Below are 25,455 nucleotides of genomic sequence, written 5' to 3'. Positions count from 1 at the left end.
GAATTTCTGTTGCTAAGCAACACAGTTGTTGCCAGAGTCGCATCCAGTTTACAATTTTTTTTACCACAGTTGTAAAGCAGAACTCCAGTTGTTAAGTGGATAGCACAGACATTAAGCAAATCCAGCTTTCTCCATTAACTTGTTGAAAACTGGCTGGAATGGTCACCAATAGTAATCATACAATTCCTGGAGGTTGCAACCCTCATAAATACATGCCAATGGCCAAATGCTTGTTGTGGCCCACCAGCAGCCAGCAGAGCTGGCAGCAGAGTCGGACAGTGAGGAGGTTGGGGAGGAGCATGGGCCAGTCCTGGAGGCTGGGGAAGGCTCGGACAAGGGCTCTGCATCAGAGGCAGAGACAGGGCTGAGGCCGTCTGGCAGTGATCAGGTGCCTACAGAGCTAGACAGCAGTGAGGCACAGCTAGAACCTGTTCCCAGTGTGCGCATGCACAGAGCTGCCAGAAGGAAAAAACAACTCAGAAATCAGGGTAGACTTGGGAGTAAAGTCACAGGTGGAAGGTGATTGGCTTCTCTCATAGGAAATAAAAGAGGAGCAAAAGGGGAGTGGGCTTTTGCAGGAAATGATTTGTTTGTTCGGTCGTTGAATTCATTTCAGGAGTGTGAAGATCTGTCTGTGAATCTCAGAGACTCTGTGCCCAGTATTTCCTTGCACAGTACCTCATTTGGGAAAATATTTACATAGCAGCTTTCCAAGGTAGATAAGTTCTGTAGTCATAAATATTCCTTTGAAAGACTGTTGCTGAATGTGAATGAGAGGAATTCACATTTGTTTAATAAAAGGGGTTTTGTCGGGACCAGGACTCTGCCTTGTGCTTTTTGGGAAAGCCTAGGTCATAGCAACACCCAAATTTTGATCATGTACTGTAACTCTGAGCATGCTCTGTGAGTTGTAAGTGTGAGGACTGGTCTCAAGTCACAGTTTTAGTGCCACTGTAGCTTCAAATAGCAATAAATAAATGGTTGTAAGTTCAGGGTTATCTGTACCTTAAAGTCTATTTCAGGAGTAATAAAGCAAATTTACCAAGCTCTTATATATTAATATGAACTTTATGAGTGAATTTCAAAGATCTCCTTTAAGCATTTGAGGTTTGGGTTTCTCAGGTGTGAGTATGGGTATGCGTGTAGGCATATACACATACATACATATACATATATGTATATATGCACACCCATATATACACATACTAACATATAACATGAAATAGCAGACAGCCATTCATTTGTGCTAACAAAATTCTGTAGCAGAAGCTTTGTACTAATTAAAGGCATCAGGTAGCAGGTAATCTACATGATCTCTTCTTGGAGCACCAAAGTCAGAGTAGATCATATCAGTCTGTCTAGACAGGTCTTTTGACTTAGTACAAGACAGGTTCATTTTTTTAAAATTATTTGTATGGAAGGGGCTGCTGATCAAGAAACACAAGTTTCAAAGCTCTTTTTATATTTCTGGAACTACTTGCCTGTTGTTAATTGGTTTTTTCTTTTTTCTTTCCATGTTTGTTTGTTTGATCCCAGCCTAACTAACTTAATTTTCTTCCTACTCATAACCACAGCATCAGACATTCTCAGGGCATCAGAGTTCAAAAAGCATCATACCGATTTTCATTCCTTGTATGTTTTTGTTTAGAATTAATTTTATCCTTAAAGGGGGAAAAAACTTTGCGAAATGTACTGTAGTTTAGACTGTGTCCTAGTATTTGTTCATGCTGGTTGGGACTAATGGAAATTGGATTTCCACAATACCTGGAAGGATACCAATCCTTGACACACACATCTGTCAGAGGTGACCATGATGTTTGCCACCTGGAACAAAAAAAGCAACTGGCACTCTCCACCCACATCCATGGCAACAATAATGATAAATTCACCCAGTCCCTAAGTTGTTTCAGCACATTAAGCAGACACACTCACAAGGATCTCTCTCAGACTGTAAAATGTTTACAACCATTTGTTTAATGACTGTTCAAAGCACTAAACAGCAATAGCACGTAGACTTATATACCGCTTCACAGTGCTTTTACAGCCCTCTCTAAGTGGTTTTTCAGGGTCAACATATTGCCCCCAACAATCTGGGTCCTCATTGTACCCACCTCGGAAGGATGGAAGGCTGAGTCAACCTTGAGCCTGGGAAGATTTGAACTGCCATCTTGGCAGTCAGCAGAAGTAGCTTGCAGTACTACACTCTAACCACTGCACCACCATGGCTCTAAAAAAAAGGTAACTTATGACCAGTTTTCACATTTAAGACCATTGCGGCATCCCCCTGATCATGTGATCAAAATTCGGGCACTTGGCAACTGGCATGTATTTATGACAGTTGCAGTGTCCTGGAGTCATGCGATCACAAGTTGTAACCTTCTCAGCCAGCACCCAACAAGCAAAGGCGACAGGAAAAGCCAGATATCATTAATGATCTCATGATTCACTTAAAAACTGCAGTGACTCACTTAACGATGTGGCAAAAAAGGTCATGAAATGGGGCAAAGCTCACTTAACAACTCTTTGCTTAGCAGTGGTCATTTTGGGCTCAAAAATTTTGACTCAGCCTTCCATCCTTCCGAGGTCAGTAAAATGAGGGCCGAAATTGTTGGGAGCAATATGCTGACTCCCTAAACCACTTAGAGAGGGCTGGAAAGCACTATGAAGTGGTATATAAATCTAAGTGCTATTACTATTGTGGTCTTAAATCGAGAACCTTCTATATCTTGTTTTGTTTACTAAACAAATAAATAAATGGAGTTGTTTTTTTTTTAAAAAAAATCTTCATGATACTGTCTGAATCCTTGAACTGCCCAGTCGGAAGGCTGGATTTGCACCACACCTTATTCTGTAGACTCTTGGTCAGGAAAAGAAATGAAATGGAAATGTACAGCAGTTTAAAAATAAGACTCTCTTGCAAGAGTCCTATTTGCAAACTGATGTACACTTTCATTTCATTTGCAAGAGTCTTATTTGTAAACTGGTATACACTTTCATTTCATTTCTTTTCCTGACCAAGAGTCTACAGAATAAGGTGTGACGCAGAACCAGCTTTACAACTGGGCAGTTCAAGGATTCAGACAGTATCATGAGGATTTTTTTAAAAAAAACCTCTATTTATTTATTTATTTAGTACAATAGAATTGTACTAAATTCTATGCGGCCGCGCGGGCTATCATGGGGAGTACCAGGTACTCCCACATAACACCTCTCCTGCGCGAGCTGCACTGGCTACCTGTGGTTTTTCGGGTGCGTTTCAAGGTGTTGATTACCATCTTTAAAGCGCTCCATGGCACAGGACCTAGTTACCTGCGGGATCGCATCTTACCTCATACATCCCTGCGACCAATTTGCTCCCACAGGGAGGGACTCCTCCAGGTGCCGTCCACAAAGCAATGCCAACGGGCGGCGCCCAGGAGTAGAGCCTTCTCTGTGATGGGCCCAACCCTCTGGAACGACCTCCCCCCCGATATCAGAACCACTACCGACCTCCGCTCCTTCCGACAGAAACTCAAGACCCACCTGTTCCAATTAGCTGGCCTAGCCCATTTTTACCTCCTGGCAAACATTTTATTCTGGGGTAGCTTTTTAGGGGTAGTTTTTAATGTATCTCTAATTTTAATTTTAATTATTATTGTACAGTTTATATGTTACCTCCTCCATTTATATTTATCTATATTTATCTATATCTGTATGTATTTATATTGTGTTTTAATATGACTGTACACCGCCCCGAGTCCCTTCTGGGAGAGGGCGCGGTTTATAAATTAAATAAAAGTTAAAGTTAAGTTAAAGAATTACTTTTGAGGAGTCTTGTCTAACAATAGTAGCTTTGAGCCGGAGGTGAAGGTAGACCAATCTACAAAATGAATATCAAAAATAAAATCAAGACCACAGAGGTGCAAGTTCTTTCCCATTAAAATGGTTTCATTCCATATTAACCACATGTGGGCAATGCAAAGCCTAACGTCAAGGATATGCAAGGGTTAGGAATCTGAATTTTCCAAGCAAACTCTAGAGAAGGGAAAACAGAAGAAAATGCAGTAACAATTTGTGTACATTGAAGATTTCCAATTTCAATTTCAATTTGTGCCATGTGTTCAGAATACTACTTGAAACAATAGGATTCACGTTTGCAGAATTTTATGCCCCAACATGGGCATGGAATTTGTTATTATCCTATGCGCAGAACATCAGCCATCTGGCTGAAGATCATTTACATTTTTGACTGATGTACAGGCAGCATGATGTGCATAACACTTGCATAGAAATGGTGGGAAGGGGATTAAAGACTCAGTAGAAACCATGGCACGTTTGCCAGTCTTGGTGATTACCATTTGCTGGCTGTTTGCTTTCTTCCCAAAAAGATGCCAACTAATTTCAATTCCTGCATGTCCCAGGACATCACGCCGATTTCTATTACATGCCTCTGAAATTGCATTCAGCCCCACGCTTTATTGCAGGCGATGACGTGAATCCCAGAGGCAAAATCAGGCTGACAAAGAAAAGGACTAGCAGAATGAAGAACAAAAGACAAAAGCGCTAAAAAAAAAACCCTAAGCGATGCAGCGATGTTTTGGTGCAGGATAAAATATTAATACCTGTTCCCTGAAATGAATCCCTCTCGCACCTTACGGGCTATTACTTATGCTTTTGCGTCTGCATTTTGCTTTCATGATCCAGCTTCCAGCATTGAAATCCCACCTAAGTGTCACAAGGAGCACATCACTTGTAACAGGACTCGTGAAATGAGCTGTAATTTGTCATTCAGGAATGCAATGGCTGTGCAGAATTGTAAAGTGCAGGAAATCAGCCATAGGGACAAGAAGGGGGGGGGAGCATTAATACCCCCCTCTCTAACCCTCGTGATCCTGGCAGAAATGATCTATCTGAGGCCAGCATTCATTCTGGGAGGGGATCTTCCATAAATACCAATCGAGGCTTATCTCTTGCTCTAAACAGAAACTTTAGAGAGTGAACATTCATTTAAACTATGATAGAAGATGTGTGGGGGCCTGGGACCTGACCTATGATTTACACCAGCCTCACAACCATAGATTGAAGGTGTTGGCAGATACAAGTTAGCAATATATTATTTTTCCTTCAACCTCTACTTTCCCACTGCTGCTCAGATGCTCCTAGAGCTACTCCTTGCCCCTTAATATCCTGACAAATGGGCCTACCAAGTGTTCTAGAAAACAGCTTTTGTGCCACAAATGGATTGCCTTCGTGGCAATCACATATGCATTAATTCCAATCAAGCAAGCTGTAAGATGTTAATTACTGTAAAATGCTGCATGTAGCCGGGTGAATTGGAAAAATTACAGGCAAGTAGGAACTACACATAGGGTTCTGTGGTTGAGCAAAACAGATTGCACCCTTTATATCCCAGCTATTGTTCTCAAGTCTCCTCCCCAAAGCAGAAGGAAATTTTAGCTTTACTTTGCCTAATTCCAGCTACTCTGTGAGAACCTGACTAGATCAGGAAACAGTTTAAATTGCACAGAGAAATTATGAGCAATCAGCATTCCCAAGATGTAGGAGCAGGCTTTCCTAGACTTAACTGAGCTGGACATGAATATTTATCATCAGTGGAAAGGTAACATAAGCGAAGTAAAATAACACTGTGTTGCATTTTCTCTTCCCCTGCTTGGATATCCATCAAATGCTATCCTAAGGATTTATGTTTAATCTTTGTTTTAAGCACTGTGACAAAGTAAAATGTGAGGCAATTAAGAGTGCAACATGTTTACCTAATGATCTTGTGGCAAGGCACTAGGATGGCAACATTCGGGAACATCTGAGACTCCAACGCAGGAGAGGAAAGGAATGATAAATGAGCTAAGTGACAGCTCCTTATGCAATGGAGAGACAGCCCACCCAGTGACTAAACCATCATAACAACAACCCTACTGAATTTGACCCAGGGATCAAAAGGGAAAGCAATAAAGCTGTTTGTCTACAGTAAACATGAAAGAAAATAGCTACGGTTAAGCTGGAGCTGTATCTTAGAGTAGCATAATATTTCAGCAACTGGTTGTTCAAAGATGATGAGGGGTTTTTTCCCCTCCATATATAATGAACCAGAGCTTTGAACTTTTATTTTTGATAATCTGTTGAGCAATTTAGACCATACTTCACAAAAGAAAGGAGCAACTGCACTTAATCTGGCTGATTTAGCCTACAATCATAATTTCACTTATTGTAGAACAAGTATGAACTCCTGAAAGGTAGGATTTACATCTATGTAGGCATACACAAGATTGGATTATCATGAGTTGTGGCAACTGAGTCATATTTGTATAACATACATGCAGAATTTAGAGGGGGAGGGGTAGAGCTTTATTTGTTATGATTTCAAAGAAATGGAACTTGTCCTTGATGGGCATTCTGAAATTCTCTTAGGCACTATACTTCATAAAAAAAAATACGGTGATTTATCAAGACTACCATTGACCTCAACTTATAGGACATTGAAAGAGATGATCTCCAAGGTCCCTTCCGACTCTTCCATTCTGTGAAGTTGCCCTCAAGTCAGAGCATTGATCTAAAAAAAAATGTGACCTGCTCAGATTCATAGCATCCTTTTATCTCAGATCTCTGGGATATTTTCCTGGAAAATATATAAGAAAGAATATCCTAAGATCTATGGGCACAGTTATCAAATATACAAAACAGCACCAAGACATTTCAGAGATAAAGGTCCTGGCTTCGCTTAGATCAATGGGAAAATAGGATTGCAATGATTCAAGTCAGCACCATGCTTACAGATCATGGCACATGATGGATAATAGCACCAGTGCTTCAGATATGAGGAGAAGCACTTATATTGTCCATGCTCAAACTGTAGCTGAAATTCCTTGCCGGCAGCTGGTTACACTGGCTAGAATATATCTCTTGATCAGACAGACATGCATCAGATTTAATGCCACACATGTATACATTGTCCCTTGGTGTCATTCCCTTAGAAGAACAGGGTGATTGCTTAAATGTTGATGATATTCACTGAGGTCATTCCAAAAATTTCTTTCTTGAATATATGTAACTACAATATGTAAGTTATGTAAATAGGGATGCAGTGGCTCAGTGGCTAAGATGCTGAGCTTGTCAATCAGAAAGGTCGGCAGTTCGGAGGTTCGAATCCCTAGTGCTGTTGTCCCAGCTTCTGCCAAACTTGCAGTTCGAAAGCACATAAAAATGCAAGTAGAAAAATAGGAACCATCTTTGGTGGGAAGGTTAACAGCGTTTGGTGCAACTTCGGTATTTAGTCATGCCAGCCACTTGACTACGGAGACGTCTTCAGACAGTGCTGGCTCTTCGGCTTTCAAATGGAGATGAGCACCACCCCCTAGAGTGGGGAACGATTAGCACATATGTGCAAGGGGAACTTTTATCTTTACCTAAGTTATGTAAGTTTCAGAACATTTTTCATAGTAAGTTATAACTGGTTCATGATGCCCATTTCTGCTATACGAAAGAGCCTCTTGTCATCCTACCAGTTGCACTGAAGTTTGGCTAGCGAAGTGTAGAACCAGCATGCTTCTTTAGCTGATAAATATTGAAGCCAAAGCTCAATACATCTAGAGTCTGAGAAATATTGAGGTTGCCCTCAAACATTTAGATGCTTCTTGTGATCTGTTTGTGCAAAGTTAGACTTAGGCTTTTGCTTTTATGACTGAACAGTTGGCATTGGCTCTTTCCATTTAGATAAAGCACCCATCCTTCTCTCCTCTGAAGTTTTCGAGGCAATTTAGCTCACCAACAGTAAATTTTGAAATAAGAGAATAGTCTGGCACAGATTATGATTTGTTGAGGCTGATTTGACAGATCTTCCACTGGTTTTGTGCTTCATTTGACCTTTGCATCTCTGAGTCTTTTGCCCTTAGATGAAAAGGTCCCTGGATGTGTCATAGTGTTTTTGATGCAATCATTCTTGTAAGAGGGGCCAAAATGAGGGTCTTGACTGAAATCCAAACCTGAGATTTCAAATAGGGTTGAAAGACAGTTATAATACATTTTCAAAAGAGCAAAAGTACAATGACAAATTGGAGGATAGAAGAAAGATGGAGGTATCCATAATAATAGAAATTCCATTAATAGAAATGATGGAAAAACCAAGCTTAGTAACTGATTGGACAACATATCTGCTATCATTTTTATTATTTACTAGGTGATAACCTGGCTTTGCCCAGGTATTTATTTAAAGGGTGAAACTGTCCGGACCAAATATAATTTCTAATGTTGGATTTTCCCCCCTTACCAGAGGGAGCCCACTTGTGGAGTACTGTGAAGCCAGTACCATGGCAACTCCATTGAACTGTACAGTAGAAGCCATTTTACGGCACAATAGGCTGTATCTTAACAGAACACACATCCCGAGTGGTGTTAGGGGTGTCTTACCCTCACAGTATTTGTTTCTAGAGAGTCAGTCATCCGTGTACCAAGTTTGTTCGAAATTGCTCGAAGTGTTCCAGAGTTAGGCTGGAATACACACACACAATACACACACACACAGACAGACAGACATTTATATATAGAGAGAGATTTATTAAATGTCCATCCTACATTATTTATTCATTCATTTGTTCATTTAGTCAATCCCATATAAGACTGGCACCAGCACAATCAATGACATCACGACAGGCACAAAGAATCAGGACCATTTGTAAGGTTGCAGCATAGATTTATTCAAACCTACACACATGAATCTGGTCAAATAAATACAATACAATAGCAGAGTTGGAAGGGACCTTGGAAGTCTTCTAGTCCAACCCCCTGCCTAGGCAATAAAGTTCAACACTAAATTGGCCCCAGATAAGCATCAACCGAATCCAGAAGGGGTTGGACTTGGAGCACTTGCAGAAACAAAACGATTCTAAGCTAATGATGCACTTAAGTCCTCTGCCCCTCCAGATCTTCCTGCTCTTTTTTGTTAATTGTTGTGATTGGGTAAATTACAGCTAGAACTCTATCTGAAATCTCTATACCTGAACTAAGTACCTGTAACCAGCTCATTAACTGAACCTGAATATTTTATCAGCTTTAAGGTCAGGGAAGAGCATAGGATGGCCTCACACTTGCCTTGCCTTTCAACAATCCACAGGTTAAAAAAAAAACCAGCATTCAATGAACTTTAGATAAAGGTTCATGTTAGAATTAAAAACAAAATGCCTACCACAAAACCCAACCCACTGCTTTTCAGATCAGAATGACAACAGCAGCCTTTTGAAGTAACATTCTTAAAGCTTTGTGGAATAATAAGTTTGTATGTGGAATTAAATTAATGAGAGGGTAAAATCTCAAAACAGCTAGGGATGTGCTCAAACGTATTTCCCCAGAGGACCATATGAAGAGGAAGCTGGGTTTTATGTTCAGCTTTGTCTTCTACTGATCTACATTCTTTGCTGTCTACCTTTCATCCTATCTCCACTTTTAAGCAGTAGTTTCACTTTAAAAGTGCAGATGACTAGCTTGCTTAATTGATTAAAATATCATTATCAATATTTTATTTTTAAAGTATTTTTTAAAGAATAAAACATATGGGCTGATAAATGACATACGAGGGCCAGCCGCTTAAACCAGCCTAACCAAAATGGAAAGTAAAGAAAACCACTTTCTAGAAATGGAAATAATCTGAGAACTTTGGATCAGCGCAAATACAACATGCAAAATATTTATGCTTCTCTTACCTATGGGATTTTTCTCCTGTTTAATTGGCTGTGAAAAATAAAGTTAAAATTCCATTTCAAATTATTTCAAAGGTAAATGGTAATTTGCAGTTACGATAAAGTAATTCCTTCCATATTTTGGATGTAAAATTTGTACCACACTTTAGAACTCAAATGTATTGGACATGGGGAACAAATGACAGACCAAAATCTACTTGTTAGACTTGGAAGTTAGGGTGTCCACAGAAAGAGTCTAGTTTAGAATTAATCTATAAGAGAATTTCACTCTTTTTCTTCTCCTTCTATAGGTATTGCTTTCCTTACAATGAACCTTTTTTGTTATAATCTGTCAAGATTCTGTTACTACAGCCTACATCAATAAAGCATAGCTCCAATCAGATTTATGGAGTCTGCTTTCTAACCTGGATTATCTCAAAAGGCTGACACCAGTCTTAAAAGCCTGTCTTTCTTTTTCCTCCCCTTATTCCTATACTCCAGGCAAGTAGGACAGAGCCAATTTCTGTGTTAGGGTTTGTTTGTTTTTAATGTTTTTCCTCCTTCAACTTAAAGCAGGAGTGTCCAACCTTGACAATCTTAAGACTTGTGGACTTCAACTCCCAGAATTCCCCAGTCTGCCATGGGGAAGTTGAAGTCCACAAGTCTTAAAGCTGCCAAGATTGGATAAGGTAATGGTAAAGGTTCCCCTCGCACATGCGTGCTAGTCGTTCCAGACTCTAGGGGGCCGTGCTCATCTCCATTTCAAAGCCGAAGAGCCAGCACTGTCCAATGATGTTTCTGTGGTCATGTAGCTGGCATGACTAAACACCGAAGGCGCATGGAACACTGTTGCCTTCCCACAAAAAGTGGTCCCTATTTTTCTACTTGTGTTTTTTACATGCTTTCGAACTGTTAGGTTGGCAAAAGCTGGGACAAGTAACGGGAGCTCACTCCGTTATGCAGTGCTAGGGATTCGAACAGAGATGGGTTGCTCCCAGTTCGGGCGAACCGGTAGTAGCGATGCGGGAAGCTCTGCCCACGCACCTCGACACTTCTGTGAATGCGCAAAAGTGGTGCGTGCAAGCACACATGCACAAACAAACTAGTATTTAAAAAACTGGAAACCCACCACTGGATTCAAACCGCCGAACTGCTGACCTTTCTGATCGACAAGCTCAGCGTCTTAGTGACTGACCCACCACATCCCCTTGGTAGATTATCTTTTCTCCTAGGAACAATTCCATTTATTCACAAGTAAGCAAAATTCTTGTTCTGGTGTACCAAGACATCTGAATTAAGCACCCCATACTTGTTAATATAATAGTTAAAAGATGTCAGTAAGTTTGTTGCTCTATACATTATTTCTTTATTACATTTTGATGCCACCAAATTCCAAAGAACTTAAGGTAAAGGTTCACCTTGCACATATGTGCTAGTCGCTCCCAACTCTAAGGGACGGTGCTCATTTCCGTTTCAAAGCCAAACAGCTAGCACTGTCCAAAGACATCTCTGTGAACATGTGAACAGCATGACTAAATGCCAAAGGCGCACAGAACGCTGTTACCTTCCCATCAAAGGGGTCCCTATTTTTCTTCTTGCTTTTTTACGTGCTTTTGAACTGCTAGGTTGGCAGAAGCTGGGAAAGTAATGGGAGCTCACTCTGTTATGTGGCTCTAGGGATTCGAACCACCAAACTGCCAACCTTTCAGATCGACAAGCTCAGCATCTTAGCCACTGCGCCACCACGTCCCAAACAACATGTAAGGGTATTTCCTAGAACTGTGGCATATGGGATTTTTTTTTTAAAAATCGGCTTGGAATGGCTGCAGTTATGCTGACAGGTCAGCAAATGGAGAGAGAAATGGGGGAGGGCTGACTTTTGGCCTCCAAGGACAGATGTGCTCTCAAGAAGGTTAATGAGTTGACTTAGCTGCTAACCGGAGCTGATATGGGAAGATTCACCACAGTTCACTTGATCCAGCCCGGTATATAAGAGGTAGGAACTAGAACCCTGGGATGATGTTCCTGCAATTACTGGGAGGTTTGACGCTGCTGGTTTGACCCAAAATGAGAGAGAGGGAGAAATAATGAGGAAGTGAAGAGAAGAAAAGACTGTAGAAGAGAACGGCTGGAGAAAAAATGTTGAAGAGTAAAGTTATATGAGTATGTGGAACAGTCCTTGGTTCCTGGTCAGAGAGGGAGAAGAACAGCCCTCTAGAATAACTGCCCTAGAGGACAAGAAGTTCCAGAGAAGATGGCATCTTCATGAAAAGCCCAATGTAGGAAGCAGGGAGCTGTCTGTCTTTGGCAAAGCCCTGGTCTCTGGGGAAGGATAGAGATGTTTCTCACCCAACAGAGAAGACACAGACAGTGAGCAGATCCAAGAAAAAAGAGATGAGCAGTGGTAAGCACATTCATTCATAAATCCAGCACATTCCTTTCTTTTTATTCTGCCTTGATAAGCCCAGAACAGGGTGGGAGATGGATTCGAAGGGGAGAAAGTAAAAAAGGTAGGAGAGTTAGAGGGGAAGTCGGGAGGGAGGGGGAGAGAAACTGAGATTAGGTAAAAGACAGGATCCTGCTGTAAATACCTAATGTAAATACCTGTTGTAAATAGTTTTACTGTATGTAGTAAAAGCATGAAAGCCTCCACAGGCTTATTTCTCTTTGTCAACTGCCATTCTTGCAAATCAAAACAGTTGTAAAACAACCTGGTTGCCCTGTGACAAAAATCACTGAAATAAAAGACATTTTTCTATTTAACCAAAAGAAAGGCAGCCTCGAAGTTGATGATCTTTTCCAGAGCAAAAGAAAAAAGAAAAAATAGACAGGAAAAACTAGCCTACTTCCTACCTCCTGCAAATTGATCACATTCTTAAGAATCCTAAGACCGCTTCCTATTCTAAAGATAAAAGTATTTGAAGGGGGGGGGGGACTCCAAGTTATGCCTGGGGGCCATGTGGACTTGGATGGGGGAAGATTCAATTTGGGGTCAAACTCTGACAAGGCAAAGTAACTGTGGGGTTTTGGGATCCCCCATAACTGCTTTGCCATCTTTAATTCTGGTCAGTTGTGACATTCCTCTCCTAGTCAGTACTGGTGTGCAGTCTAAGGGTTTTCCTACATTCATGGCTTCTACTCAAAGAAGAGATGGCAGCTATGACCAGGAGGGTCTTTGCACTTCTTGCACACCAGTTGCACCCTTCCTTAGATCAGGGGCTAATGCTAGTGGTCACTCAGGCCCCAGTCGCCTTCCAGTTGGCCTGTTGCAATGCGCTTTATGTGGATGTGCCCATGAAGAGCTGAAGAAGCTGGAGGTGGACCATGCTGTCACAAGGACAATAGCAGATGCAACTTAGTCCACTCCTGTACCACCACTGCTGTGTGAGCTGTACTGTCTCCCAGTTGGAGATATGACCTCAACATTACAGTAAAGATTTTAGAAAAGTGGTGAACATCTGGCTTTTGCCAAAAGCTTTGGGGCCAGGATGTTAATGGCTCTGGCATTGGATGGTTGGGGGAGGAATGTGGAGAAATGTAAATCTCACATTCAGTGTTGTGCATTGTTTTAAGTTGTTTTAACTGTGTTCTTTATTTTGTTCACCAGCCAGAGTTCTCCAATCCTAGGTAGTGGCAGATGCTGCAAACTCCATGTGGTTTCAGGAAGGGCATCTAGATTAAGGGTTGTAAAAAGGGGAGATGATAGAAGGTAGACAGACAGACAGACAGACAGACAGACAGACAGACAGAGAGATAGATAATTGATGGATAGATAATTGATGGATAGATGATAGATGGATAGAAGATAGATGGAAAGAAGATAGATGGATGGATGGATGGATGGATGGATGGATGGATGGATGGATGGATGGATGATAGGCAAGTAAGCAAACAAGCAATTTTCTCTTCCAGTTTGTACAGTCCTTGCCTATTTTTCCAGGGATTGGTGACATAAAGCTGAACTTGTAAATATCACATTTCATACACCAATGAGTAATTCTATAACATTGTTATGGACGTATATTTAAAAACTACACCCTACAAGGCTTATCTGTGGCAAGTATGCCCCAACAATCCGTCCATTAGGAACTTTCTTGTGGTTAACCAGCCCAATGACGCTCTATGTTTACAACTTTACATGCTTTAAAATTCAAAGCAAAAGTTACATGGGAAGTAACATGCTGAACAGGAAAGCACCAACATTCATCATAGTCATAATTAAGGTGACCAACTTTTTTACAATGAAAAGGAGGACAAATAAATTGGAAAAAATATATCGTAAATAAAAGAAATATTTTATTCATTGCAACAATAATGCACTAAAATATGATATATGCATAATAAAAACATTTGCAACATTTTATATTGTAATTATGCTTACATGCCTGTCAATTATTATTTAAATAAGTACTTTTCCATTGAATTAATATTTTTTGTCAATGTATCATCTTCTAACAATATATTGGAAATATCTGAACAAGAAATATCCTTCATATTGAATTTTACGGCAAGTGCTGCATCTAGAGTATCAACATTCAATCTCGATTTCTCACTTGTCGAAAAATCATTGGCAATTGAAAGAAACTCTTTCAACTGCTGCATTAGTTCCAGGGCAGCACAACGTAAATTGAACAAGTATAAATAAATGTTCACATGGAATATGTTCATTTTTGAAATGGCTGAAAATATCCACCCATCTTTTATCAATTTCAACATGTTGATTTTCCCATTGTATTAATTTTTCAGAATTTAAATATGCATTCAGTCCTCTAATTTCTTCAAAAAGACAATTGTCATCTATTTTAATGTCTAGCATTTCTTTAGATAAAAATTCAACACAAGATTCAATATCTGTTCAATATACTTGTGATGAAGTAAAAAAAACACCATTAAAAACTGTTTAATAAAATGTGAATTGTACTTACCTCTGTATAATTGAATATTCACTGAGAAAGAAATAATTACCGTGAGTCATTCAATTGCCAATGTGCCGTGAGTCTACTGCGTGTGTATGTGCCGTGTTGTGTTTCGGTAAGAAGTAAACAAAGCCACTTGCACGCGGCTCTCTCAAGGTCTCCCGTGCAGAGCGCATGCGTCTCATAGTCGCGTCTTATACCACACTATACCGAGTCTTGACGAATTGTCATGTCAAATACAAATACGTCACATAACGCGCAACAGATTAGTCTTCAAATATCGAAAAGGAGGACATGTAGGAGGACACTTTTCGAGGGAGGACAGAACTTAGAAAAGAAGGACTGTCCTCCCTAAAGGAGGACAGTTGGTCACCTTATCATAATGAATCATCATAATATCCAAGAATATCCTGATTTCTAGATAGGTCACATACATGTTCCTTAGAGCTATGAGATACAGGATAGCAAAAATCCAGATGTCTTGGATGGAAGCAAGGAACTATAGAAAATTCTGCCTGGATTTTTGTAATTAAGATGTGCTAGACCAGATGTTGGGGTGGGGGGGGGATGACTGGGACACCAGCTAGAGACCACAGATATAGATAAACTGGGGACTGATCATGAGTAACTTAGGACCTAGAAAGTATAATGGGTTGTACCTGGCAAATTAGTGTCTTGTGACATACCCACTGGAACAACAGCTTTGTGAATAAGTAGCCCATTTTGGATTGCAGCCATCTTCTTTGAACAGCCACAATATGCTTTAAAAATGTAAGGCACACCTACATATTCCGAAAAGAAAGGGGTCTTTTGCTGTATGAATACAAATACCTTACTTAATGCTACTTTTCTGTAATGAGGAGTCTGAGGAGGTATTTTACTTGCAAGGGAGCAACTCCATCGTAATACCAAACCTATGACTTTTCTAGAGAAATGCTGCTCAGGCAGGAACTGTAGGTTTTGAAAAACGGAGGAGAAGGATAGCATTTTGTAAAACACAGTGGAAATATTCTGAATATGAAACAGGCCTCTTCAAAGCCTGGGGTAAAAGCTTTATTTGTGTTTTCATTTTGGAATGCTGGAGCAATTAGCATAGAGGGAGTAATTCACGTATAATTACCACTCCCACATTAAATAGCCTTAAATTTAGAACAAGAAATAGTCATTAACAAGAAGATAGTGTGTTGCTAATGTTACTAAAAGCAGCTTTATTTCAGTGGGAATAAACCCGTTCACACGACGCTCTCCGTGCTTAACTAGTTTAAGGAATCATCTGCAAAGGAATAAATTTTGAGGGGAACTAATTGTTTAGAACTGGGGTTTTGAAGCAGGGCTGTTCCCCCCCCCCCAAAAAAATGGGAAAGTGTGTGTTTGATAAAGATAGCAGGAAATGTAGTACCAAAAAAGAAAAATATTTGTAGCTCGGGATTGAAATCAGAGGTGGTATTCAGCAGGTTCTGACCAGTTCTGTAGAACCAGTAGCAGAAATTTTGAATAGTTCGGAGAACCAGTAAATACCACCTCTGACTGGCCCCGCCCCCATATATTCTCTGCCTCCCGAGTCCCCAGCTGATTGGGAGGAAATGGGAATTTTGCAATATTCTTCTCCCTGGAGTGGGGAGGGAATGGAGATTTTACAGTATCCTTCCCCTGCCACGCCCACCAAGCCACACCCACAGAATCGGTAATACATTTTTTTTAATCCCATTACTGATTGAAATGAAAGGTTCTTGGTGCTCTTGATTATATTCTAGTATATTGAGAGCAAGCCCGAGTCCCTACTAGCACTGATGATGTTACCTAGTTTGGGTAATAAAATGTCTGCCAAAACGCAATCAGGCTCAGAGAGCACCAAGGAATCCTCAGGAAAGGTAGCCTTGTATCTGTGAGAAATGGCAGACAAAACATTGTTTTCTTTCACTTTAAGCGCATGAGCTCACCTTGAGCCGAAGATACCTCAGAGCTAATATATAGCCTGATGCCTTCTAGGAAACTGATGATATATCATACCTGCATATTTGTAAGAATACTCAAACTATGCAGTAACCACATCATAAAAGAAGGCAAACCTGTAATGACTCAGCACAGTTCTGGGAACACCATCTAATGCTGTGCGGCATCTCTTTCGCTAGTCTCATAAGTATTTCATGCAGTACCTCACCCATAGGTATGTGTCATTCATAATCCTAAATAAAGTACAATATTTCACATAACATTTGGGCTATGTCGCACCGTAGTCACACAGCAGGGAAAGAGGCCCCTCCCCAAAAGGTGGAAGCTTCAACTTTCCTTGTAACCAAGGGGCCTGCAATAAAACTTTGCTGTTCTGGGGTGGGTGTCAATGCTGCTTGTTCAAACAAGCCAGGCCTGGATTCCTGTTGACTGATAAAAAGAGCAGAATGTGGCTTCATGGCTGAGATGCAATTAGTTCCATCATAAGCATTTGGTTTTTGTTACTGCTTGTTTGGGGGAAGAGGGGGGGAATGGTGCTACAGAATTGTATTTTCCTCATCTCCTCCTTTGAATGCTTCAAAAATATGAGAGAGAGGGGAAGGGAGGGAGGTCTGAAGCAGTAGTGAAATTCATTTTTTTTTTTACTACCGGTTCTGTGGGTGTGGCTTGGTGGGCGTGGAAGGGAAAGGATACTGCAAAATCCCCATTCCCGCCCCACTCTGGGGCCAGCCAGAGATGGTATTTGCCAGTTCTCTGAACTACTCAAAATTTCTGCTACCGGTTCTCCAGAACCTGTGTTGAATGTCACCCCTGCTCTGAAGCATGATTGGGAGATTGTCTTTATTGAAGTTTGTCTTTATTGAAGTGTATGTATGTGTGTATGTATGTGTGTTGTATATGTATGTACATTTGGTGTTGTTATATATTTTTTATGTTTTATGCTCCATTGTACGCCGCCCCGAGTCCTACTTGGAAAGGGAGCGGCTAATAAATCCAAATTTATTATTATTATTATTATATTCTTGTTTTGACACAGGTACCAAATGAAAATTAGAAGATTGAGTTTTTAAAAGACCTCACAGCACCATGGTGTTTTTGCTTGGCTCATGCTAGTGTCAGGATGAAACAAATACAGGAATATTGAGTGTGTGTATACAGCATATGAGCTGCACCTGTGACATCCAGTTCCCTGAAAAATGCCCAAGAAGAGGTTTCACAGCCTCTTCCAATAAAAAGTCAATCTTATCTTTAAGTGGAGCTGCCCTCAAAATATGGATGTGATCTAGTGCTGGGCAATACTTCAGATTTGATTCTAAAAAATATGTTTCAGAGCATGCAAAGGATAAAGTATGATTTCTCTCTGAAACTCCAGCCTAGTCTTTTTCAAGATCACATGGCAGCTAGAAATGGCAGCTTCTCCTCCTGTGGAAAGATAGTCTACCAAGCTTCAGCTTGGGGTTGCAAGTTCTTGGAATAACACCAGGGGTGGGATCATACCTGCTTCACTACCAGTTTGCTGTGCGTGTGCTTCACGCACATGCACAGTTCAGGGGTGGCTTCCGGCAGGCACTACTGCCAGTTCACTCATGTGAGCTTCATGTCAATATGTGTGCATTTGATGCACACTGTGCGTGCATGCGCAGTGCAATAAAAATTGTTCTGCGCATGTGCAGAAGCAAAAAACAAGATGGTGATGCCTATGGCGCCGCTCAGAGAACCAGTTTAGGGGCATGGCATGCCTGGGTCACTACAGGTTCCAGCGACCCAGGCCACCAAATCACTACTGGTTCAACCAAACCCGTCCAAATCGGTAGGAACCCAACACTGGTGCAGTTAACAGAAAACTGAACTTCTGCATTGAAAACAAGGAAAGGAACAAGGAAAACAGTTGAGGAGCAGCAAATCCATCTGCTGCCCCTGATCAGGTGGGCTTCAGAAGCAGAAATAAAGGTTAACATAATGCAGGGGCGGGTGGATGAGCACACTTTCACAGGAACAGAGAACCGGTTCGCTCTCAACTTGAAGTCACAGCTACCGGTTCAGGCCAACTGGTCCGAACCGGTCGAATCCCACCTCTGGATCCCACCATTAATTGGCATGCTTGGAGAAAGTTTGCCTGAAATCTCCATTATTTTGATTGAGATTTTGAGAGCGAGAGGAAAAGTAGGTTGGAAATCCAATCCAGAAAACGGTATGAAAAGGCATACAACTGCAGAATCAACTATTGCAGTGAACTTCATTTCTAAGGGAGGGGGGAATAATTGTTTTATTTAAGTAAGAAATGCACTTTTGAACCATATCATATCTTTAAGGAGAACACCCTGTTATTTGCATGGGAATGAGTGCGATAAAACCCTGCTTGCTTTAGGAAATATCTCAGGACACAAGGAGATTCATCCTGTAATGTTATTCACCTTTATTCCTGGACCTGTATTATACTGCCTGTACATTTGTGAAGTTATTGTTTTTCTAATGCAAGCAGTAACATTCTTGTTGGATCATTGTTAGAGAGTTATATGTTTCCTATTAAGTTGGATTAGTGGAGGAAAGGGGGAAATTAGCCTCTTAGAAACCCTCCCCCCAAACCCTGTGGCCACTGACTTATTTAAAATGAATTGGATAGAAACTGGATCCTGTCTGTGCAATGCCATGGGAAATCAGCATTCTTAAAACGGGAGTTACTCATCTACTAAAGATTTTCCTACTCATTTACTAAATGATAATAAGGCAGCAGTTTTAGTAAGGTCTCTAAGAATCTTGCAAACAGCTTTCCGGGGATGGCTGGATGACTATTTCTGGAGCCTTGGCCAAAAAGATGCCCTTTTCTATTCCAGAGGTTTTAGTCTCTAACCATTGGCTGTACAGTCTTAGGTCTATATGTAGCATGCACACAATAGCACATTGTGGGTGTAATTGCATACTGTAATGGAGTATAATACTGTGAAACTGATATGATGGATATAAATTATCTAATTCAAGTTCTGCTGAAAATTAGACATAATAAATTTGTTTATTTGTTTGCCATTACTTCATCAATTTGTTATTAAATGTATTCTCACATTTATTTCTGAAAAAAAGCAGGCCAGGCAATCTTATTACCCACCCCAAGAGAAGGTCAATTGATGTTTATTGTTGACAAAATTTCACGCACTATTTTCTTCTCACACAAGAGCCCTCATAGGGGGTAAACACTCATTAGTAAAATGCTTGCTTGATGAGAATTATTTCTATGAACTTGAGTCTCTGCCAGCGTGAACTCATTAATCAAGTATAAACTCTTTCTTTCCTGTGCCAACTTATAGTAGCTCTATAAAGTACTTACAAAATTAATTATCATGAAACTAGGAATAACCTTTTGTTCAACGTTGTTGGTAGAAATATTGAGGTATTGTAGCAAGACTGAAATTAAGGATTGACATGCTGGGAGAAAGCATGAAAGGTTTGTGCCAAAGTTAAACCAGGGCCCCATAGCAGTTTAGCATAATTTGTGAACTCAGTCACTTACTTTCACCCCTGACTTGCCATCAAGGAGCAAGTTAGACAAGAAGATTCTTGAAAGCAATGCAGAAACAATGATTTCAAATCAATGTTCTGCTAAGCTGCATTTTGCAGTGTCGGTTCGTTTCTGTATAAATTGCGCCCCCATGCCCAGGACTCTATTGATAGCATTAGTATTTATTCAAAATTCAGCTTCTAAAGATTTTTTAAATTGATCTCTATAAAACATCAACAATAAGGTATAAATTCAGAGTTTTATCCTTCTGAGGCAATGATGTAAAGGCTCTTGGTACAGCTAGCTATGATGTGTGGGCCACCATGCTTGCCTTCTTCAAAAGTGGCTTCTGATAAACCTCCTTTAAAAATATGTCAGATGAAGATCTGAATTTGAAAAGGTCAGCGTTTATTTTTCTCTCTCTTCAAATTCTATGCATGCATACAGCAGTCCGGATCTGAATCGTGTAACCAGTATGTGCCACACAAACGTACATAAAGTGTGATGAACATAATTATTGTACTATACTATATAGCTGATAGTATTGTATTGTACTATAGTAATGTACTAATATAGCTGATATTACAGTATTACTTCAAAATACTTTTAAAGGTGAGATTTAAACCAGGGGTGTCAAACTCAAGGCCCAAGGGCCAGATCCAGCCTGCAGGGTTCTTAGATCTGGCTGACAGGGCAACCTGGAAACAGAGGAGGATCAACCTGTGTGTGGCCCTCCTGAGCCTCTGTTTTTGCTGGCAGAGGGTTTCAGGAGTCTGTTGCAGCCGAAAACAGAGCTCAGGAGCCTGTTTTCACTGGCAAGTGCTCATGCATCCATAGGCACCCCAACACAAGTGAAGTTGAGCTGGTCATGTCCGCTCTGAGGTCAAACACAACCCTGATGCAGCCCTCAATGAAATCGAGTTTGACACCCCTGGTTTAAACCATTAACTGAAGATTTCAGAATTCCATCCTTGGGGGAGAAAAAAAACTTTCATATATTGACAATTCTTCTTAGGAAAGTTTTTGCCATTTGTGAACAGTATCATAGGATCTAAGATTAGCCAACCGGAAAACATGAAGGTTTTTTTTTTTTAAATCCACACTACGCAATATTTATTTGCCCATTCATCAATCATCTGTCCACAGAAAAGTTGTTTTCAAAGGAGACCTGAAGCAGATTCCTTAAGTATTTTCATGTACACCGAGGCTGCAAGTAGCTGGTTTTTTTCAGATGTACACCCAAGCCTGGGGGAGGGGGGGGATGAAATTAAAAGGAATCTACCTCTCCACTGCATCATTTTGCCTGGCTTATGGGAAACCTGAAGAAAGGTGAATTGCTTTACAAAATAGTGGAGGAGGGATGTGCTCCCACTTCTCTCAGATCCAAAGGAATTCTTCCAAATCATCTTCAAATATATTTAAAATTCTATCCCACTGGGAAATAGACAAAAATTTCAATGCCTGATTTATAGAAGAGCAAAACATATTTTCATCTCATCTAAAGGATATGCTAGTAAGGAACAGGCTTCATGAGCCGTGGCGATGCAGTGGTTAGAGTGCAGTACTGCAGGCTACTTCTGCTGACTGCTGGCAGACTGCAATTTGGCAGTTCAAGTCTCACCAGCTCAAGGCTGACTAACTCTTCCATCCTTCTGAGGTGAGTACAATGAGGACCCAGATTGTTGGGGGCAATATGCTGACCCTGTAAACTGCTTAGAGAGGGCTGTAAAGCACTGTGAAGCAGTATATAAGTCTAAGTGAAATTGCTATCATATGTCACATGGGCTGTACAGGTAGTCCTTGACTTACCGCCAGAATTGTAACCAGAATTTCCATTGCTAAGCAAGACGCCCAATTTTATGTTTTTTTTTTGCCAAGTTGTTAAGCTCTACAATTGACTGAAAAAATATCGTTGTTAAGCAAATCTGGCTTCCCCTCCTGACTTTGCTTGTTGGAAACTGGTTAGGAAGGTTGCAAATGGCCATCACATGACTCCAGGATGCTGCAAGCTTCATAAATATATGCCAGTTGCCAAGCATCCAAATATTGATCATGTGACCATGAGGATGCTGCAATGGTTGTTAAGTGAAAGGACCAGACATTAATCCCTTTTTTCAGTGCCGTCATAACTTTGAACAGTCGCTAAATGAATGCTTGTAAGTCAAGGACTACCTCTAATATGTTCTTCGGTAGCTTTTTTGGCATCACCTCATCCACAAGATTTTCTCCAGCATTATCACTCTGCTGTTTGCGTCTTCAAATGCCCTAGAACACGGGTGTCAAACTTGATTTCATTGAGGGCTGCATTAGGGTTGTGTTTGACCTCGGGAGCCAGGATGGGCATGGCCAGGGTGGGTGTGGCCAGCTCAACATCACTCGTGTCAGGGGCGCCTCTGGCGGCCCAAGCGCTCTGCCAGCGAAAACATCCTCCTGAGCTCCATTTCCGGTAGCAGAGGCACCACGGGCCAGCCCTTCGCTGTTTCCAGGGCAGCCTCGCGGACCACATCTCAGCACTCTGTGTGCCGGATCCAGCCCCCGGGCCTAGAATGTACACAGGTACGTAAAGAGTCATGTCCCAAGATCTAATTTCAGAATGAAAAGGTACACAGGAAGAGAGTACATTAAAAAGACCAGTTACTTTAGAGATTAGAGATTTCGAGATTACTTAATTTAATTCATAAATATATTCCTGAGAGCTGCTTTGTCGTTGTGGTTAAAACCAGTGGTGGGATTCAATTTTTTTTTTACTACTGGTTCTGTGAGGGTGGCTTGATGGGCGTGGCTTGGTGTGCATCACAGGGGAAGGATACTGCAAAATCCCCATTTCCTCCCAGTCAGCTGGGACTTGGGAGGCAGAGAATATATGTGGACAGAGCCAGTCAGAGGTATTTACCAGTTCTCCAAACTACTCAAAATTTCCACTACTGGTTCTCCAGAACTGGTCAGAACCTGCTGAATACCACCTCTGGTTAAAACACCAGACTAGAAACTGGGAGGCTGTGAATTCTAGTTCTATCTTAGGCACAAAGCCAGTTGGCTGACTTTGGGTGATCTTGGGGCAGTTTCTCTCTCTCAGCCCTAGGAAGAAGCCAAAGGCAAACCACTTCTGGAAAAGGTGTCCACCCTCCCCCAAAATTGCAGGGACTAGTCCAAAGTGAAGCCTGATTTGAAGTCATGTATAACACCCAAAACAACTCTCAGTGAAATCTCTTAGTGAAAAAGACCAACATGATAATCACATTGAAGTCATAGTAACCTACAGCATGGCTTAATTAGCTGCCATGAAATCTTATGCATAATCCTTTTTGGAAATTTTATAACAGGGAAATTACATCTCACCTACCAGCATGGGCATAATTTCCATTGAGGCAAATAAGAATAAAACATACAGCTACCTGGAGGCAGGAAACAGGCTGCTAAAGAATTATTACACCCTGGATGCAAAGCAGCCTTCGTTCGGTCCTTCCTTTCACGTGCAAAAAGAAACAATAATATTCATCCCAGTGACATCATTTGGGTGGAAGAAATGAAACATTCCAAATAGTTGCAATAAGTTCTGGTGAATTGAGGAAGGGTATATTTTGCAAATGAGATACTAGCAAGGGAAAAGAAAACCTGCCAAAACGGGAATGTGCAAATTATACCTGCTCTGCTTGACAGTCCTGGGTATTAGTAAATCCTTGCATAATAATAGACTCTATGGGAGGAAAAAGAAAAAAGAAAGAAGGTTTCCCCATTGCTAGAAAAGCAAATGCCATTGTAGTGTGTGCTTATACCTCAGGAGGATTTCAGAGCATTCTGTTCTTGGCAATCACATCTCAATTAAACTTCCTCTACATTTCTATAATATATCAGTACTACAAATTTGGGATGTGATGAGACTTTGCCAGAGGTGGTATTCAGCAGGTTCTGACCAGTTCTGGAGAACCGGTAGCGGAAATTTTGAGTAGTTCAGAGAACCAGTAAATACCACCTCTGACTGGCCCCGCCCCCATGTATTCTCTGCCTCCTGAGTCCCAGCTGATTGGGAGGGAATGGGGATTTTGCAGTAAACGCCCTCGCTCCCTCAATCTGTGTCATCAGAGTCACCTGAGTGGTGCAAATGGGTGTGGGGCCTTCCTGAAATTGTTGAAAGGATAGTGTTGTAGACTGGACATAGATGATGCCTTTGCACCACTTAGCTGACCCTGACAACACAGTTAAACCTCCAGATGGCCTTAATGACTCGCTAAAAGAATGCAAATGACCAGCTGTCTGCAAGGAGTATAAATTCTTCCATTCCCCACCATCCAGTCAGGATAGTGGGGGATGAGAAGAGAAATGTCTTCAAAGAAAAGCCAGAAAGTCCAGTTACCTCTTGAAAAAGCACCTTTGGGTCACAGTATAGTTCTAGAAAAACCCCATGTATCATTCCTAAAGGGGATCTTTATACTGACCTCCTACACAGGTCTTCCCTATGGCTCAGAAGCTGTACTATGTAGTGGAGGAATGGTACAAGATAGTTATCTAGACTGCCAATCAGTTATTTAGTTTTAGTGTTTTTTTTTTTTTTTGCTTTCTAATGGATCATAATCTACCACAAGATCTTCTAGATAGAGCTTATAAATATTTAAAATAAATAAATCAAGTGAACAAAGAACAAGTGGAAGATGAACCCATATCTAAAGAACAGAACAGAATAACAGTGTTGGAAGAGAATTTGGAGGTCTTCTAATGCAATTCCCTGCACAAGTAGGAGATCCTATGCTGTTCTAGAAATTGGCTGTCCAGTCTCTTCTAAAAAGCCTGCAATGATGGAGCACCCACAACTTCTGAAGGCAAACCAGTCCACTGAGTAATTGTTCTCATTGTTAGGAAATTTCTCCTTAATTCTAAGTTGCTTTTCTCCTTGATTAGTTTCTATTCATTGCTTCTGTTCCTGCTGTCTAGTGTTTTGGAAAATAGGTTAACATTTTCATTTCCTGCTGTCTTCTTTGGGGCAGCCCCTCAAATACTGGAATACTGCTGTCATGTCTCCCTAGTCCTTCTTTGCACTAGAATAGGCAAACTCAATTCCTGCAACCATTCTTCCTATGGTTTAGCCTCCAGCCCCCAAATAATCTTTGTTGCTCTTTTCTGCACTCTTTCCAGAGTGCATAAAGTGTACCTATCTTCTTTTTTGAGCGCTCTCCTTGAACAAATTTTCCTTTTCTCCATTTTGCACACATGAAGATTAGCAGTATCTAAAACCTTGACTGCCACTGTGCACGCATGAACCTCAACCAAGAATGTGCTAGCCGCACATTAATTGAATTTTGGCTTGCATTAAGTGTGACCTCCATCAATTTATAATTCATACTAAATCAAACATTGCACTATTCAAACTTCTTTACCAGTTGTGGGTTGCAAATATTTTTACTACTAGTTTGGGTGCGCTGATGCACGCAAT

This window comes from Natrix helvetica (genome assembly GCF_964273705.1).
Source record: "Natrix helvetica genome assembly, chromosome: 1".
In the NCBI taxonomy this organism is placed as follows: Eukaryota; Metazoa; Chordata; class Lepidosauria; order Squamata; family Natricidae; genus Natrix; species Natrix helvetica.
This window is presented reverse-complemented; position numbering follows the sequence as displayed.